Source organism: Helianthus annuus, chromosome 13 (genome assembly GCF_002127325.2).
Source record: "Helianthus annuus cultivar XRQ/B chromosome 13, HanXRQr2.0-SUNRISE, whole genome shotgun sequence".
In the NCBI taxonomy this organism is placed as follows: domain Eukaryota; kingdom Viridiplantae; phylum Streptophyta; class Magnoliopsida; order Asterales; family Asteraceae; genus Helianthus; species Helianthus annuus.
Genome location: NC_035445.2, coordinates 25,388,553 through 25,408,348, shown reverse-complemented (window position 1 = coordinate 25,408,348; position 19,796 = coordinate 25,388,553). Strand labels below are relative to the sequence as shown.

Sequence of the window (19,796 nt, the reverse complement as noted above, 5' to 3'; positions counted from 1 at the left end):
AACCTTCATTTCGCACGAAATAAGTCATTTCGTTTGAACAGATATTCATTTCACACAAAATCACACTATTTCGTTTGAAAAATTACTCATTTTGTACGAAATCAAAAGTTATTTCGCTTGAACCGATCATTTCGCTTGAAGGTCATCATTTTGCTTGAAAAATACCTCTATTTCGCACGAAATAGATTGTTAGTGGATCATTTCGCACAAAAGGGTTATTCCGTACCAAAGATCATTTCGTTTGAGATTTGATTTCGTGAGAATCTGCATTTCGCTTGAAATCTGTGATTTTGAGAATTTGTGAAATTTGATTACCGAAACATGGAAGAGGAGTTTTACAATGCATTTGCTACCCCTGTTACTCCAGCTATAGTTGCAGAAGCTGTTTATAGTGAAAATGAGACAGGAACTTATCAGAAACCACCAAAGCTTATGTACATTGAAGATTTTAAAGGATGGCAGAATCGTTTCGAGAACTGGGTGCAAGCATATAAGTTCGATGCATGGTGTTCGTTAGATGTAGACTATGTTAAACCAAAAGATGAACGTGGGAATGAAAAGGCATTTAGTGACTATTCAGATGGTGAAAAATTAAAGTACACTAGTGAGAAAAATGATGATTAGCATTCTTCAACAAGCAGTAAAGGAAGATATCTTTGTTTTGCTTCAACATGAAGATACTGCTAGATCAATTTGGTTGGCATTGATTCAGAAGTTTAAAGGGAGTGCTGATATGATAAAAAATAAACGTGCACTGTTAAAGAAATCATTTGATATGTTTGTAGCATTTTAGGGTGAATCAACAAAAACTACTATTGATAGATATTGTCATCTTGTTCAGGAAATGAGAAGATTGGAGATCAAGAAAGAAGATGATGAGTGGGTTGATAAGCTTGCTGATGCACTACCGCAGAACAAGTGGGGAACATGCTTGTTGATCTTAAAACAGATGAGAAAATCTGAAAATATGAATTTGGCTAAATTCATTCAGAAGATTGAAGAACATGAATTGGATGTTCAGAAAACTGCGATTATGAATAATCCAAATGCTCAACAAGATGTTAGTCTATACTACAGAGGAAGTAAATTTGAGACTACTCCAAGTCCAAAAATTAAGACTGCGTTCAGTGCGGATAGTTCTTCTGGAACAAATGGAAGCACAGTAACTCAAAGTGGAGGATATTCATCATCGTATTCAAGTTTTGATCCAAATTTCACAACACCAAGTCCTCAACGACAGAATTCAACAAATTTACAATGTAATGTTACATTGAACATTCAAAATGGTCAAAATCTCTCTCCAGAAATGGCTAAGCAACACATGGCATCACTTGTTTCTATGTTGGAGTCGTATGAAAGCTTAGTTGCTGGACGGATTGGCAATCCGATGCTCACCAAAGAGGATTATAACCAGATTGATGCTGAAGAACTTGAGTTAATGGACATCAAGTGGTGTTTAGCAAGTGCTGTAAGAAGAGCAGAAAAATTTACACAAATCACTGGAAGAGATGATCTTCGTGATATTGCTTCATCTACAATAGGGTTTGACAAATCCAAGGTTACTTGCTTTCGTTGCAAAGAAAAGGGGCATTTCAAAAGAGAATGTAAAAATAAAGAAGCAACCAGAAGACAAGATTCGTCTGGAAAGAATGATTATTATCATAAATCAATTTTTCATCAGATTGAGCAACAACCATCATCATCTCGTGCTATTGAGGATGGAAAGAAGAAAGCTTATCTTGTTAATCAAGATGATGAAAAAATGGCAGAGGGATTCAACTGGGATAAATACATTCTGCCTGGTTCAGGACGTGTTGCTCAAATCCTAAAAGAAGAGTCAGTCAAATCGAAGCTGAAAAGAATACCAATTTTTAGTGAACTAGGAATTGATGCAGACACCGATGATGAAGAAGAATATATTGATAAAGCTAGACGACAGTTGGATTCTTATAGTTTTAATTTGTTTTTTGCAGATAAGATCGAGATGTTGAAAGAAAAAAGAGTTGCTCGTTTGAAGAAAGAATTGGAAGAATTGGAAGCAAGAAAAATTGCTGAAGAAAAAGCAAAGATAGATGCTGAGAAAACAGAAGTTGAAGAAAAGTCGACAATAAAAATCGAAGATGGAGAGTGTAAGGTAAAAGTAGAATTTGATGAAGTACCAGTGTTGGAAACAGAAGTGTTGGAAATTTTGACTCATGCCTAGTGTTGGGATGAACCGGATCTTTTCAAGATCGGGCCGGATCAAGTTATTCGAAGGTGTGTGCCCGAAACAGAAGTGTTGGAAATTTTGACTCATGCCCATTCATCCGCATGTGGAGGTCACTTTAGTGGGCATAAAACGGGTTATCGGGTTCTCTCATGTAGGTTTTATTGGCCCACTATTTTCAAGGATGCGTGTGAGTTCGCAAGAAATTGTGTAAATTGCCAAAGGATGGGAAGCATTTCCGAGAGGGATGAGATGCCATTGCAACCAATTTTGGTTGTAGAAGTGTTTGATGTATGGGGCATTGACTTCATGGGACCCTTTCCAAATTCCAACGGGTTTTTATACATTTTGGTGGCAGTGGAATACGTATCTAAGTGGATTGAGGCTATTGCAACAAGAACAAATGACCATTCGGTTGTTTGTAAATTTGTTCAATCCAACATCTTCTCCCGTTTTGGTATTCCGAGGGTCATTATCAGTGACGGAGGGTCACATTTCAAGAACTTTAACTTCGGAAAATTATTGAAGCGATATAGTGTGAAGCATCGGATTGCCACGCCTTACCATCCGCAAATGAGTGGACAAGTCGAAGTGACCAACCGTCAAACAAAAGAAATCCTCATGAAGACAGTGAGAACGGATAGGAAGGATTGGTCTAGCAAGTTAGACGATGCATTGTGGGCATACCGAACGGCCTACAAGACTCCGATTGGCACAACACCTTACCGGATGGTTTATGGAAAGGGTTGTCACTTGCCAATGGAATTAGCACATCGGGCATATTGGGCAATCACAATGGTAAACGCAGATTATAATGAAGCGGGAAAGATGAGAAAGTTGCAATTGTGTGAAATCGAAGAACTTAGAGATGAGGCATATGAGTGTGCATCGGCTTAGAAAGACAAACTCAAGAAAGTACACGATGCAAAATTGAGGAAGAAAACCTTTGAAGTGGGTCAAAAGGTTTGGTTGTATAACTCAAGACTCAAGATGTTTGCAGGCAAGATCAAAAGTAAATGGATGGGCCCGTATGTCGTTCGGCGAGTTGGGAGGTTTGGTGATGTAGATATCCAAGATGAGCAAATGAACAAACAACAAACGGTGAATGGTCATCGGTTGAAGCCGTACTTGGAGGGGAACGACATTAACAACTTGGAACTTGACAAAGTGGGCTACATTCTACGCCCGTTCGATGAAGAACAACCATAAAAGGCCTAGGTTTGGTAGTGTAAATAGTTAGCATTTTATTTTATTTGTTTTGTATAGTTTGCACAATTTCCGTATATGCTTGAAGTCCGTGTTTGAAACAAGTGTGGGGACATTCGGGTCACGAATTGCTCTAACATTGTGTTGAGGACAACACGGGACTTTCGAAGGGATAGGGCAATTTTTATATGTTTTTGAAAAATTTTAAAAAACACAAAAAAATTGAAAAAACTGAAAAAAAAATAAAAAGGCACTCAAAATTGCATTTTCAGCGAACCAGGAATGCCCAGGTACCACCGTAATTTACGGTGGTACCGTAATTTACGGTGGAAGTCAAAAAAACTTTTGGCTTTACGGTAAAATGCTACTGAGTTACGGTGGGATTTTTGTGCCAGCATCCACCGTAATTTACGGTGTCCACCGTAATTTATGGTGGACCTGGCGAGTTGAGGGGTCTGTTCGGGTGCTGCAGTTACATAAAAAAAAGATAATAAATCACGTGACCCACCAAATCTAAGAAATCCCATAACCACAAACATTCTACCTATCTCTTTCACAAGACCACAAACATTCTACCTATCTCTTTCACAAGACCCACCAAATCTAAGAAATCCCATAACCTTCTTCAAGCTTCAATCCTCCATATCTCTCTCAATTCTTGACCAAATCGAGTGAAATCTAGATCTATCTTGACTAATTTTTCACGTACTTGCTGATTTTGCCAAGAGATTTGCGAGAAAACGAAGTTTTCTGGTCCGAATCACAAACCCTAGGTCTGAAAATTTTGGGGGGTTTTTGAAGTTCTTGCTTCATTTGTGTTTCTAGCATCTTCAAACAAAGGTATGAAGTTATTTACTATGTTTTGTTGATGCGTTGTGAGTAGGAAGGTTATTTTTGTTACTTGTTTATACCCACTTGCTTGTTCTTAGATTTTGTCATGAACATAGTTACTTGAACATTGTATGGTTTGTAGATGTAGGGTTGATGTAAAGTTGTGAACTTTTTGAGATCTCTACATTGTAGAGACACCATGCCCAATTTTTGAAAAAAGATTTATAAATTCTTGGTTCACTAACATCTACAACCATAGTAACAAGCAAGTGTGGGGATGTTTTGGAAAAAAAGGGTCTAACTTTTTGTGTTTGGTTATGTTGTTTGCTTTGTTATGTGTGTAGGAAAATGGTACGAACGAAAGAAAGGGCGGGAGCTAGTTCATCTTCTTCGTCGAAAGGCAAGGGCAAACAGCCGGAAGTACAACTAAAGAAGAGGCAGTACTTGGGTAGAGTTAGTGAGAGTGAAAGCGAGGATGAAGAGATGGTAGAATTGGATCCGGCTAACAAGCCAAAATGGGAGTCGGGTCCGTTGGATGAGCAACCGGATGAATGGCAGCCAACTCTATACCATGATAGTATGAACGATTGAAAAACAAGGCAGCTGCATTCATTTGTGAAAGGGAGGTGAGAGAGGTTGAATTTGGGCCATTCAATGTGTTTGCCCAACTCCGCGCCCTAGGATGGGAGGCGGCTCTCAATTGCTATGATAAGGATAGCAAGAATTTATTCATGGATGAAATCCAAGAATGGATGGCAACCCTCAAGTGCAATACATACGAGAAGCCATCACAAATGAAGTTAACGGGTGAGGTGAATGGTATTCCGGTAGAGATGTCTTTTGATACACTCCGAAAGTTGGCAAGGTACGACAGTTTTCCGGCTCGTGACTACATGATTCCTAGTCTTGATGACCTTTTGGTAAAACCAGAGAAGCATCCTCGTTGGAATGATATGTTAGCGCCATTGTTCTTGCCCGGTACTCATAGTGGAGTCTTGTACCGGAAGAACTTGAAAATTGAAGCGAAGTTGTTGTTAGCCATTTGCATTTTGAATGTCATCCCGAGAAGAGGAGATAAGGAACAAGTGAGATACCCTGAAGTACCTGTTCTCTATTCGTTACTCAATGGGTCTCCGCGTTTTCTAATCCGATATTTGATTATGAACCATATCTGGATTTGTCGAAACAAGTTAGGGAGAGATATTGTCCCGTATTGCCGGATTATCACGGGATTGATGAAGCAATTTAAGGCAATTACGTCGGAGGATAGACGACACCCGAAAAGGCATCAGCCTTTTACTTTACAGAAGATGGGTATCGGGTGGACTTACACCCAATCGGAAAGGTATCATAAACTCAAGTCGGAGGGTCAGCGATGACGAGCACTGAAAGTTGATGCAAGAGCTCTTCTACCGGGAGAGGAGGACGAACCGGAAAGTGATGCGGAACCTCCAAGTGGTGATGAAGATTATGTGGACGAACCTCATGGTGGTGAGAATGTGAATGTAGGCCAAGGGGGTCTAGGTAGAGGACACGGTGGTGCTTTTTATGATTACACGGAGCGTTCCTATGAGCCGAATTGGGCTTATGACGGCACGATGCAAGAAGTTATCAAGAACCAACGTCCTCCGGCACCCATTTTTGAATCATGGTCGGGTTCGGAGCGCACATTATTTGATCAACAAACGATGATGAGTGCTAGTATGGAGCAGTCTTTGAAGCATAATTTCGATCGTCAAGAAGCATGGAATCGTGCACACGCTTACTCCCATGAGCTCGAGATGAACAACCGGTATGAAGATGACCAAGCGAGAAGGATGCATGCGGATTGGCATGCCGGGCGGCCCATGGTTGTTGATCCACCTCCGGTGGATTATGCATCTTTACCACCCTACGATGGTAGTGTATCATATCCAACCCCGCCGCTCCATCATTCACAATGGCTTGATCCGCATCAACAACAACAAGGAGCCCCACAACAAGGTGGAAGTGGTAGTGGTGCATTCGCTTTTGGAGAATGGAACGAGATGATGTCGTCCATTTTCGGACCGCCTCAACCGCGCTACTGCTAGCCAGGTCGTGCTCCTTCTTGTATATTTTGTGAATATGTGTTATTTTGTTATGTCTTTGGTCGGATGGATGGGTGGAGTTAGTTTGTTTTGTTATGATTTGGGTTGGTAGAGTTGGTGGTGTTATGTCTTTAAAAGAAGAAAACATAAAAAAAAATATAAAATGAAAAATACCAAAAAGAAATTTGTGGTTAGAGTGTTGAGCTTTCATTTGGTGTTGAAAAGTTTAAGCGATCAAAGCCTCTCAAAACCATACATTGGGGTCAATGTATCCCAAGTGTGGGGATGAGGGGAATTTTTGGGATTTTTGAAAAAAAATTTAAATCAAGCGAAATAATGTGAAAATTTGAAACAACTTGGATTAACCCCAATTGATGCACCGGCAACCCTTAATACCCTTTATTCTTGGTGAGAGTTGAAGCCACACATGTAAATAAATAATACTTGTCTTTGTTGAGAGTGGCAATGGGTGAGGGTGCATTAGAACTTGTGCCTTGATACGGTTTGAGTCTTTAGTTGGATATGAATGCGAAAAGGATAAGGGCATTTAGGTAGCCTCGTCATTGGTGTGTGCGAGTGTGGGATTTGGGGGGTTGGACCTCATGAATTATATATATGAGCATGGTTGCGAGAGGGGCGGGGGTTTGGACATTTAGTTGCCCATTTTGTGCCTTAAAGCCAATCATTTGTTGCCCCTTAACTAGTTCCTAAAAGTTACCCAACTTAATCCGGTCTTATAGTGTTAGTAGTAGTTGTAGTATTTTGTAGAGGCATTTGATGTTATTGATGTGTGTAAAATGCAACATATAAATTACATCAAATAAGGCATAAATTACCCTAATCGTTCAAGAAGCAGCAGAAAAGACAAACCTGTAGAAGCTTCTATTGCCCACCACGGGGCCGTGTCCAGTGAGCACGGGGGCGTGGCGAAAGTACAGCAGGTGCATTAATTGTAATTGCGAATTACAATTAATGAAGAGAGAGAGTGTCAGACGGGCACGGGGGCGTGTCCAGCGGACACGGGGCCGTGCCCAGCCTTCTGTTCAGCCTATAAATAGGAGTGCTTGGTTTCATTCCAACTCATCCCTTGGCACACCACCTCTCTCACACTTCATCCACCACCACCCACCACCACCATAACACCATCATCCATTGTCCATCGTAGAGTGTGTGAGTCGTCTCGGGATCCAAGATTGATAGTAAGAGTTCTTAACAATCAAGGCCATGTTTGCCTAAGTCTCTTACATCACTTGGTGAAGACAAGTGTTTAGTATAATACTTTTTATTTTTAATCTTTTGCACTTTTTATTTGGTTTTGTATTAATGACTTTAATAACTAGTTGCTTATGTTGAAGGTGATCTTTCCTTATCGTTTGTCCGTGGTGTCTTGGCATTATTTTACTGTCTATATAAAATAAAAGATTTTCACCATTCATATCTCCACGGTCTATATGGAGGTATGTTGGCTACCTGGTCGGGGGTTAAGGGAACGGTTTGGTAAGGGTCTTGCCCTTGTTCAGCGTTTAGAGGTCCTGCAAGGACCTGGGTCAAATTTAGTAGGATCTCCTTCAATGCCCATAGGTATTGGATGGCGGGGATCCAAACTCTTTGACCCCCTCGTAAGTTAACTACTATTAATACTATAACCCGTCTATTTAGGACTGTATCCCTGCTGACTCAGACTACTTAGCCGAGGGTAACGTCACCTCCAAAAGCGGGGCCTACCACAATTTGCATTAATAACTTAATTCATTATCTTCCAATAATCCAACCCTTTAGGATTGTATCCTTGCTGACTCAAACTACTGGGTTGAGGGTAACGTCGCCTTCAAAAGAGGGGCCTACAACAATAACTAAGATAATCTCTTAAACAAGTGCAAAAGTGCGAAAATAATCAAAGGTTATACTAATACACGAGTCGGATCCAAGTGATTCATCTTGTCTATCTGTTTTATTTTATTTTTATTTTTCAGCATTTAGTTAGTTTTTATTTTCTTAGTTTAAAAACATTTTTCTAACTTTTTGATTTGATTAGACGTTGAGGATAAACCGGTATTAAAAGCTCTTGTGTCCTTGGACGACCTCGGTATCTTACCAACACTATACTACGTCCACGATGGGTGCACTTGCCCATATGTGTGTTTAGTGTTAGTAAATATCGTGTTTTATAAATTTAAAACTTGGCTAAAGGTGTAAAAAGGACTTAATTATATATCTAAATTATATACACACACCGACACACATAAAGTTTTTGGCGCCGTTGCCGGGGACACAAGGATTTTAAGAAAGTTAGGAATCAACGGCCTAATCATATTTTTATTTTTCTTTTTAATTTTTTAGGATTTTCTTAGTTTTTCAGCTTCTGCAGAGCTCAGCACGGGCCATGCCTGGTCGGACACGGGCCGTGCCCAGCATCGTTACTGGCAGTTTTTAGCTTTCCAAGTTACAGAAGGCTGACCACGGGGCCGTGTCGGTGCAACACGGGGCCGTGTCCAACTTCCAGTAACTGGGATCTGGAAAACAATCACTGTAACTCCGACCACGGGCCGTGTTCGCTGAACACGGGGCCGTGGTGAACCTTCTGACCAGCATTCTTTTTTGTTTTTATTGCAGGACTTGGAACCCGACGCCAATCTTACGTAGTGTATGAGCTCCAGTTCTAATAAGGACATAAAAGAACCTCTAGAAGAACCCGAACGCTTTCTCAGAAAAAGATTAAAAGCTAAAAACCAAGAGAAGGTTTCGGGTGATTCACCTCCAATGGCGGACCAACGTACCCTCATGGATTATCTACGACCCACCGTAGGTAACTTAGGCGCCACTATCAATGCTCCGAATGTTGAAGCTAATAACTTCGAACTTCGGCCGCATTTGATACAAATGCTCCAAAACTCCGCAACCTTCCATGGGCTTGCGGACGAGGATCCTCATCTACATATTACTAATTTCTTAGAAATATGTGATACCTTTCGGATCAACGGAGCATCAAATGACGCCATCTGCCTCCGAATGTTTCCTTTCTCACTAAAAGACCGAGCAAAAGCTTGGCTCAACGCCCTCCCAGCTGGATCGGTAAACACCTGGGATGAACTAGCCCAAAAATTTCTATATAAGTATTTCCCTCCCGCTAAAACGGCTAAATTAATGACTGAAATTAATACATATTCACAAGAGGACGGGGAATCCTTATATGAAACTTGGGAAAGGTTCGAGGAGTTATTACGCAAGTGTCCACATCACGGCCTTGCGCTATGGCAACAAGTATCCACTTTCTATAATGGATTGTTGCCACATACAAGGCAGACACTTGATTCTAGCTCCGGGGGACTTTTAGGTAATCGACGCCCGCATGAAATATATAACCAAATTGAGGAAATTGCTCAAACCAATTTTCAATGGCACACCCCCCGAGGCAATAAATCTATTGCCCCGGGCGCCCATAAGGTCGATGAAAGCACTTCTTTACAAGCCCAAATCGAGGCCCTTTCTTCAAAAATAAAAAAGTTGGAAATGACAAAAACAGTCTCGGTTATGGCTTGTGAAGGGTGTGGTGGGTCACATGAAAATTGGAGTTGTATGAAAGAAACAGACGATCAACAAGAATTGGTAAACTACATTGATAATAGACCTAGGCCGTCGGGTCCTCCAACGGGAACTTACAGCCAAGGATGGCGAAACCACCCAAACCTTGGTTGGAGAGAACCCGGCAATAGTAGTAACCAACGAACAAACTTTCAACAACCAAGAAATGAGTCACAAAATTTCACTCAACAACAAAGTGGACGAGAAAGGCTTGAAGATACTGTATCTCGCCTCATCTCCGACACTGAAAAGAAAAACTCGGAAAGATTTCTACAATTAGAATCAAATTTTAGAAATCAACAAGCTAGTATTCAAAACATAGAAAAACAATTAAATCAAATAGCTCAAAATTTTGCCAAGAGACCGCAAGGCGCATTACCTAGCAATACCGAAACAAACCCAAAAGCGCAAGTTCACCTCATCACGCTACGAAACTGCACCGTAGGGCCTGCAGAAGCGTCGCCGCCAACAGAAGAAACGACACCCACACCTCTGCAGGAAAGAACTCCCCTCCGTCACCAGAGCCTACCAAAGCTCCTCGAGTTCCGTACCCCGGTAGGTTAATTCGTCAGAAGACCAATGAGCAATTCGCGAAGATCGAAAGTCTATTAAAGCAATTGCATGTCAATATTCCTTTTATTGAGGTCCTAACCCAAATGCCCAAATACTCTAAGTTCATGAGGGACTTCCTCACTCATAAAAAGAAAATTGAAAATTTGCAATTAGTCAATTTAGGCGAAGAATGCTCTGCCCTCGTACTCAATAAACTTCCCCAAAAGAAAATCGATCCCGGAAGCTTCACGATTCCCTGCTCAATAGGGGAGTCCCCCGTTTGTAATGCCCTAGCCGACCTTGGGGCTAGCATTAACCTCATGCCCTCATCAATGTTTAAAAGACTCGGCCTGGGAACCACGAGTCCTACAAAAATGAGCATACAACTCGCTGATCGATCCGTCAAATTCCCACAAGGTGTCATTGAAAATGTCTTGGTAAAGGTAAGCAGATTCGTCTATCCAGCCGACTTTGTCAAACTCGATATGGAGGAAGACACCGAGGTCCCCCTCATACTAGGGAGACCATTTCTTGCCACCGCACAAGTGGTGGTAGATATGAATGACGGAACACTCACCTTGAGGTATGGGGATGATGAAGTAAAATTCGGAGTTGGGAAGAGAATAGAGGACGACGACCCGGTCAACTACATGAAGGTTATTGATTCGAGCTTGGATGCTGCTCTCCGACGGTGTAACATGGGACGCCAAGCATCCCACTCAGAAAATATATAACCTCACATTGGGTCTAGCCAAGGACCCTTATAAACGTGGCGCACCACGGAGGCATTCCGCGGAACTATCCTTAGTTTAGTTTAATCTTTTAGTTTTAATTTGCAGGAATAAAACACACTCGTGGTGATAATGGATGAAAAGGGAACGAGAAAAATGGCCCCATGCACAAAGAACGAAGCAACCCGACACAAATCTCCATTACAGAAGGCTCAACACGGGCCGTGTTCAACCAACACGGCCCCGTGCTGAACCACCTGCAGAAAAACGCCCAGTTCAGGTAACTGGACACAGGCCGTGTTCACCAGACACGCCCCCGTGTCCAGGCTTCTGTCTCATTTCTTTAATTTCTGTTACTGGCACCTGAACACGGGGCCGTGTCCGGTCCCCACGGGGCCGTGCCAACACTGCCAGTAACATAAATCTTTGCTTTTTGACACCACATTACACATCCAATCAACCTAAAAATTTGTTTTTGGGACACATTGAGGACAATGTGTAATTTAAGTGTGGGGAGAAGCTAACACTTTGAAATTTTGCAAGTCCTAACAACAAGCCTTACACAAAACTCTATTGGAACCGCTAAACACCCCAAATTTTTTCAAAAAAATTTTCATTTTTTCTTTTTACTTGTCTGAAGTTTAAGTTAGGAATCCAAAGATTAATAAGGTTATATTTTTATAAAATTTACAACCGAGAGCGTCGTGATAACAAGAACCAACATAAGAAAATTATGAAACGGCATATCAAGTCTAGTTAAAATTTGATTATATATACTTGATCACATTAAAAACTCATTCCCACAAAAGTGAGTTTTGAGCCTTTATAGAGCATACAAACTTACATCTTTAGACTAAATGCTCATTTTTCGTTTCTTGTGTGAATAAGCCGCTTGGTTCTTACAACTCTAGAACTTGCCACGACGATTCATTCCCGGTCCTTACCAACTTAAACCCAAGTAAGTAAATGATAGAGGCATTAGGACTAACCATTTTTCTTTCTACACCTTTATTTTTCAATTTTTTTTACCACCTACCCAAAATCCCCCTAGTTAACCCCTTTGAGCCTAAACCTTTCGTTTCTTTACCCTAAACCCTTTTTACCCACCAAAAACCCTTTTTATTTTTCACCTTTATTTTAGTAACAAGCTCGGTTTTTCGCAAGCTCGTTCTTTTATGTGACTAAAAAAATGATGATGGAGTTAAAAACAAACAAAGCTATACAAACAAAAGCTTGTTTGGAGAAATACTTCCAAAATAAAAAGTCACTAAAAACAAAATGTGTTACGAAAACCGACGCTTTTTACGCTTTTCGCCCTTTTACTAACCACTAACCCATCCACCCACCTTTAGCCCAAGCCTAACCCTTCACCCAAAAAGTCCTCTTGATATTTACAAAGGTATAAAGTTAAAAAGGAGGAGGATTGATTGCTTGGCAAGCCTATGGAAGGCGTAAGTTCCATGCCGCTCTCGAGTGATTCACAAAAAAAAATACACCTTCGGCCGAGTGTTGAGTGATTTCTCCCGTGAGGTATGTGAACTTGTATATAAATGAAATTTTAAAAAAAAAGCATGTTATGCCCAAATAAGTAATTTATCCTATGAAACGTTCTAAATAAATCATAACGAATAGGATTGTAAATAAATAAAAATAAAACCCAAAAAGATCTTGGATTCCCGACACTCTATGACAAGCCAAAAACCTTCTCTTCTACCCATTCCATTTGGGAGTGTAAGCCACATTTAAAGAGTTTTGCTTGAGGACAAGCAAAAGTTCAAGTGTGGGGGTATTTGATGTGTGTAAAATGCAACATATAAATTACATCAAATAAGGCATAAAACTAACCCTTTTTAAGTACTAATGTTGGAAAAAAAGTGTTTTTGTCTTCCTTTTGTATTTTCAGGATGAAATGAGCTCAAATTCACAAAAGAAGCAAAAAGACAGCTAATTCTAACATAAATACAAGAAAAGGAATAAAAGTAGACTGCCCGAACCCTCAACGGCATCCTCCCAAGCGAAGAAGAGAAAACAGAATCCTGAACACGCCCCGTGCTCAGCCAGCACGGGGCCGTGCCCAAGAAGCAGCAGAAAAGACAAACCTGTAGAAGCTTCTATTGCCCACCACGGAGCCGTGTCCAGTGAGCACGGGGGTGTGGCGAAAGTACAGCAGGCGCATTAATTGTAATTGCGAATTACAATTAATGAAGAGAGAGAGTGTCAGACGGGCACGGGGGCATGTCCAGCGGACACGGGGCCGTGCCCAGCCTTCTGTTCAGCCTATAAATAGGAGTGCTTGGTTTCATTCCAACTCATCCCTTGGCACACCACCTCTCTCACACTTCATCCACCACCCACCACCACCATAACACCATCATCCACCACCATCATCCATTGTCCATTGTAGAATGTGTGAGTCGTCTCGGGATCCAAGATTGATAGTAAGAGTTCTTGACAATCAAGGCCATGTTTGCCTAAGTCTCTTACATCACTTGGTGAAGACAAGTGTTTAGTATAATACTTTTTATTTTTAATCTTTTGCACTTTTTATTTGGTTTTGTATTAATGACTTTAATAACTAGTTGCTTATGTTGAAGGTGATCTTTCCTTATCGTTTGTCCGTGGTGCCTTGGCATTATTTTACTGTCTATATAAAATAAAAGATTTTCACCATTCATATCTCCACGGTCTATATGGAGGTATGTTGGCTACCTGATCGGGGGTTAAGGGAACGGTTTGGTAAGGGTCTTGCCCTTGTTCAGCATTTAGAGGTCCTGCAAGGGACCTGGGTCAAATTTAGTAGGATCTCCTTCAATGCCCATAGGTATTGGATGGCGGGGATCCAAACTCTTTGACCCCCTCGTAAGTTAACTACTATTAATACTATAACCCGGCTATTTAGGACTGTATCCCTGCTGACTCAGACTACTTAGCCGAGGGTAACGTCACCGCCAAAAGCGGGGCCTACCACATTTTGCATTAATAACTTAATTCATTATCTTCCAATAATCCAACCCTTTAGGATTGTATCCTTGCTGACTCAAACTACTGGGTTGAGGGTAACGTCGCCTTCAAAAGAGGGGCCTACTACAATAACTAAGATAATCTCTTAAACAAGTGCAAAAGTGCGAAAATAATCAAAGGTTATACTAATACACGAGTCGGATCCAAGTGATTCATCTTGTCCATCTGTTTTATTTTATTTTTATTTTTCAGCATTTAGTTAGTTTTTATTTTCTTAGTTTAAAAACATTTTTCTAACTTTTTGATTTGATTAGACGTTGAGGATAAACCGGTATTAAAAGCTCTTGTGTCCTTGGACGACCTCGGTATCTTACCAACACTATACTACGTCCACGATGGGTGCACTTGCCCATATGTGTGTTTAGTGTTAGTAAATATCGTGTTTTATAAGTTTAAAACTTGGCTAAAGGTGTAAAAAGGGCTTAATTATATATCTAAATTATATACACACCGACACACATCAGTTATGATGTGTTTGTTTATGCTAAAAAAAAGGAAAAAAAAAAGAAAAAAAATAAAAGAAAAGAAAAGAAAAGAAAAAAAATGGAAAAAGCAAAGGAAAAAGAAAAAAAAAAGATTGATGTTGCATTGTCTTGTACATCGTAGTTTAAGTTTGCTTTTTGTTAGTTTGTTTCATTGTGTAATAAAAGACCGGGTTAAGTTTTCGCTACTTCATATATATTCCATTTCCTATCCATTCGCCTAGCCTTGTTACAACCTTAAAGTCCCTTTGATTTGCATTCATATTTGACAATTATAGGAGGAGGACCGATTTAGGTACAAGCTTATAGTTGTGACCCACTCGTTTGCCTTTTGTGTGTCTAGCTTATAGTTGCTAGTGCTTACTTGTTGCTGAGAGGAAAGCCATAGCGAGGGGTGCATTATTTTGGGTGTTAAGAAAAGGGTTAGTAAAAGGATTACATGTTTATGCTTGGTTTATGTTGATCGCTTGTTTTAAAAATGGTTTGATGAGTTGCTTGGGACAAGCAACGGTTAAGTGTGGGGATGTGACGGGTGGTCTATAGGACAACCCTTAATGATGTTAAAAGACGAGGTTATCCCTCACTTGATCATGTAATTATCTTGAATTAGATGACTACAGTTGTTTATGTTTCAGGTACACTTTGTAGCTTAAAATGGAGAAAATGCTGCTTTGGAGGGATTGGAGAGGAACGGGTCAAGCATGGAAGGACAGAAGAAACAAAACACAAATATCAGGGATCCACCGTAACTTACGGTGGCTACTGTAAGTTACGGTAGCCCTGAAATCCATGTTTTCCACCGTAACTCAGTAGAGTCTCACCGTAAGCAACCTGAAGTCCACCGTAATTTACGGTGGAGACCGTAAATTACGGTGGAGGTGATGGGAAAAAGTGTAAGTGCTCATTAAAACCGTTTTTGATGGTGTCTTTTGGGATTATTCATGATTGGACAGTTTCTTTGCACTTTGGGGGCGATTTTGCTTGGTTCTAAACATTCGGTTTGTATTTTCGATTCGTATGAACTTGGATATTGAAGTTATGATGATCAACCGAACAATGTCTGGCTGAATTTGTGGTGATCATCTTAGGTGAAGGTTGTTTATGACTTTTGTGTGACGAATCTTTATTTCTAGAATAATAGACTTGGTATGTTTGCTATGTTTATTATGGTGCATGAATGTTTGATTGTAAATTGTTAATTAGTATTGCAATTCTAGTCTAAATCGTATGTTCTTGGTGTCGTTGACAATCGAGATATCACGGGATGGGTTAGAGTTGGATATTAGTTAATTGATCATTGGGTAACAACCTCGCGTTTATATAATCCGAGTACTTCGTTCCCTTTTATCACAACAAACGTTTATGCATGAGTTATGTCTATGTAACTCTTTCTAGTTGGATTTATGCACAATTGTTCATGAAAACCGGAACCTGAGATGGTCATTTTCCCCTAATCTGTTAAACAACCAGTTTTGATTTGCAATTAGCTAGTAATTTAGTTCTTAAAACCAAACAAACCAAACTCTTGATTTTAATTTCTGCATTTTAGGTTAATTGTAGTTAAATCACAAAGCTATAACATAAACACATTTTCCACATACTCCCTGAGTTCGATACCCATTTACCACTATCTACTAGTTGTAATTTGGATTAAATTTGCGTGTAACACGACATACACATCAAATTTTGGCGCCGCTGCCGGGGAGTAGTGCGCAACGTGTGTTAATTTAGTAGTTTTGTTTTTGTTATTTTCGGGTTTACGCTGGTTGTGTTTAGTGTGCAGGTACTTTCAGGTGTATGCATACTAGAGGCTCTCACAAGTTGTCACCACTATCGTTTGATCCGGAAATTGAAAGAACATTGAGGCAAAACAGAGTTTTATTACGAGAAAACAGAATTGTTGGTTCACCTACTTCACCTATTACACCAAGAAACATCATGCAAGAATCTCAAGTACCACCCACAACGGGTCAAACGACCTCATCATTCATACCGACTTCCACACAACCTTCACCAAACACCACCATACCTAATACCACCATTTGAAGTTACACCAACCAACACCACGCAACCGATCACTACTCAAGTTGAACCCAATCTTACCTTTAGCCCTTCCGTTACAATTCCACCATTGTCACACTTCTTTCCTCCAACCACGGGACAATCATCCTCTAACTTCACAATCGCACCAAATTCAACTATTGTGCATGCTACTTCATCCTTTAGACCCCAAAACCAATCGGGTTTTCAATATTCAAGTCTTCCCTTTGGGCAATCTTCGGGAATTCAAGGGGATGGATACGACGATGGGTATGAAGAGGATTTTAGGGGGTATGAAGAGGAAAATTTTTACAATGGGGGTGATGGAGGATATTTGGGACTACAAGGGGAAGCAGGTCAACAAAGTCAACCAATTAAACAATTTCAAAATATGGGTAGACTACCGGTTGGAGTGCAACACATTAGACCGCAAGGGCCACAATTTCAACGCCCTACACCGCTACATCAAGTGCGGCCTCAAAACATGCAACCTCAATTTCAAAGGCCGATTCAACAACAACCAATGCATCAACATCAATATCAACCACCGTTTGCTCCTCAAGGGCCTATGCAAGGGAAAATGGGTCAACCAAGAGCACCATTAGGTGCCCCTCAAAGACATCAACGAGAAGTAGTACGGGGAATTGAAGCTCACTGTCGGCCCATTATCACTAACAATCCTTCGCCGGTAGTGATTCCTCATCGTGCGGATGGAAGAACTTTTGAAGTTAGAACAACCGCCCTCCAAAGTTTACCAAAGTTCAAGGGGTTAGCAACGGAAGAACCCTACTTTCATTTGGAAACATACGACTCCATTTGCAACACTATTGGAGGTCAAGGGTTTTCTGCGGATGATGTCAAGTTGGTCCTTTTCCAATTTTCCCTAGAAGATAAAGCAAAGAGATGGTTTCACACTTTGCCCTCCGCGTCCATTTTTACATGGGCCGACATGCAGCAAATACTTTTGGATGAATATTACACTTCTCAAAAGACCAATGATGCTAGAAGAGGTTTGAGAAGTTTCCAACAACAATCGGGGGAGATGTTTCATCAAGCCTTTGAAAGGTTTAATATGATGTTACGGAATTGCCCTCATCACGGGATCCAACTTTGAGAATTGTTGAATGCGTTTCATGAAGGGTTGAGTTCGGAGGATGCACGGGATCTAATGTCGATCCCTAATGGTACATTCGGTACGAATTATGAACATGTTGATTGGGCATTTTTAGAACAAATGGCGGTGAATTCGAAGAGGAAAGCTCAATCTTCAAGGCGGGCAAGGCATGTAATACAAAGGCCACAAGTGCATGGAGTAGAGAGTGGCAATGTTCAAACCACAAACCAAGTGTACAACGTGTGCACTAATTGCAATGAAATAGGCCACACGGCGGAAGTTTGTGTAGTGGGGGTCCTTGATGAGCAAGTAGAGGAAGTTAATACAATTCAAGGAGGGGGTGGTCAAAATTTCAACATAAACTCTAATACATACCACCCCGGGTTAGGAAAGCATCCTAATTTCCGTTATGGGAACGCAGCGAACCAAGCTAACCCAAACTTTCAAGGAGCTCAAGGTAACTTTGCACCTCGTCAACAATACAATCAAGGTAACTATCGGGGTGGAAACAATTATGGTTATCAAGGGCAATTTCAACAAACGGGTCAAGGTTCATCAAGCGGGAGTGAAGTTATGGATATGCTTCGGGCTATGCAACAAGATATGCAAAAGCGGAATCAACTCGATAAAGTCCGAATGCAAAAGGATGAGGTTCGTGACAAGAGCATCCAACCACTAACAACCCAAATGGGTCAATTGGCAACCGATGTGGCAGAATTGAAGAAAAACAAAGGTCAACTTCCTAGCGACACTAAGGTAAATCCTTCACATGGTTCGTCACGAGGTAACAATGTTAATATTAGTCATGTTAGTGTTTTGAGAAGTGGCAAAGAATTTAAGGCCAATTTGTCACCGGGTTTGGTCGAGGGAGTAGTTGAGGATGTTACGTGTAATGAAAGTGATGATGATGTCTTACCGGTTACACCTAAAGAATCAAATGTTAACAAACCGGGGTTGGGTGAAAATGAAAAAAATGAAAAAGTCGAGGGTGAATCGAGTCAAGTCCCATTTCCATCGGCTTTACTTGACCCGGGTAAGAAAAATTTTATTGCATCAAGAGGTCCCCAAAAAGAAGAATTGTGGGACATGTTTAAACAAGTAAAAATCAATCTTCCACTACTTGATGCAATAAAAGGAATTATGTACACAAAAAAGGCAACAAAAGAAAAAAATGCCTAAGCGGGTAGACTTGACCGGGCAAGTAAGTGCGGTTTTGAACGGGGAGCTTCCCCCTAAGCTCAAAGATCCGGGTACGCCATTGATAAATATACAAGTTGGTAATTTTCAAATGGCAAAGGTGTTACTTGAACTTGGAGCCGGGTGAGCATTTTACCGGGGGGCTTATATGACCAATACGACTTTGGTCCGTTGGCAAGAGTAGAGACAACGGTTATTTTAGCTGACTTGTCTCATAAGCTACCCCGAGGGATGGTTCAAAACGTGAATGTGAAAATTGATGAGTTCTATTACCCGGTTGACTTTTTAGTCTTCGACTACTCATCCGCGGATCCAAAACAACAACAAAATGTTATTTTGGGTCGGCCATTTTTGAGCACCGCGCATGCTGTGATCGATTGTAGATTTGGTACAGTCGATATGACTTTTGGGAATCGAAAAACGCGCTTGAATGTTTTTACTAGCAATTCTGATGCTGTTGGTGTTGATGAGTGTTTCATGGCAGATTTAGTCGATGGATGCAACCCGCACGAATACGAGGAGGATGGCATAGATATTTGTTTGTGTGATTTTTCTGAACAGGTACATGCGTGTGCACTAGGGGTTAAAGAAGAAAAGCAGGATGCTATGGCTTTGAAGGAAGGTCGACCACCATGGACTCATCAATTTGAAAGCTTGCCGGTGGAAATAAACTCGGGTACTAGACCATCATTAGAAGAACCACCAAGGTTGGAGCTCAAAGACTTGCCAAGCCATTTGAAGTATGCCTTTTTAGGGGATAATGAC

At 40.8% G+C, this 19,796-nt stretch overlaps 1 non-coding gene across 1 annotated transcript; it reads right to left on the bottom strand.

Annotated features, from left to right (window-relative positions):
- Positions 1-9,450: 9,450 nt before the first annotated feature.
- Positions 9,451-9,557, bottom strand: LOC118486070. The gene has a single exon (XR_004877926.1). It is a non-coding gene; the product is annotated as a small nucleolar RNA R71 (small nucleolar RNA).
- Positions 9,558-19,796: the final 10,239 nt, after the last annotated feature.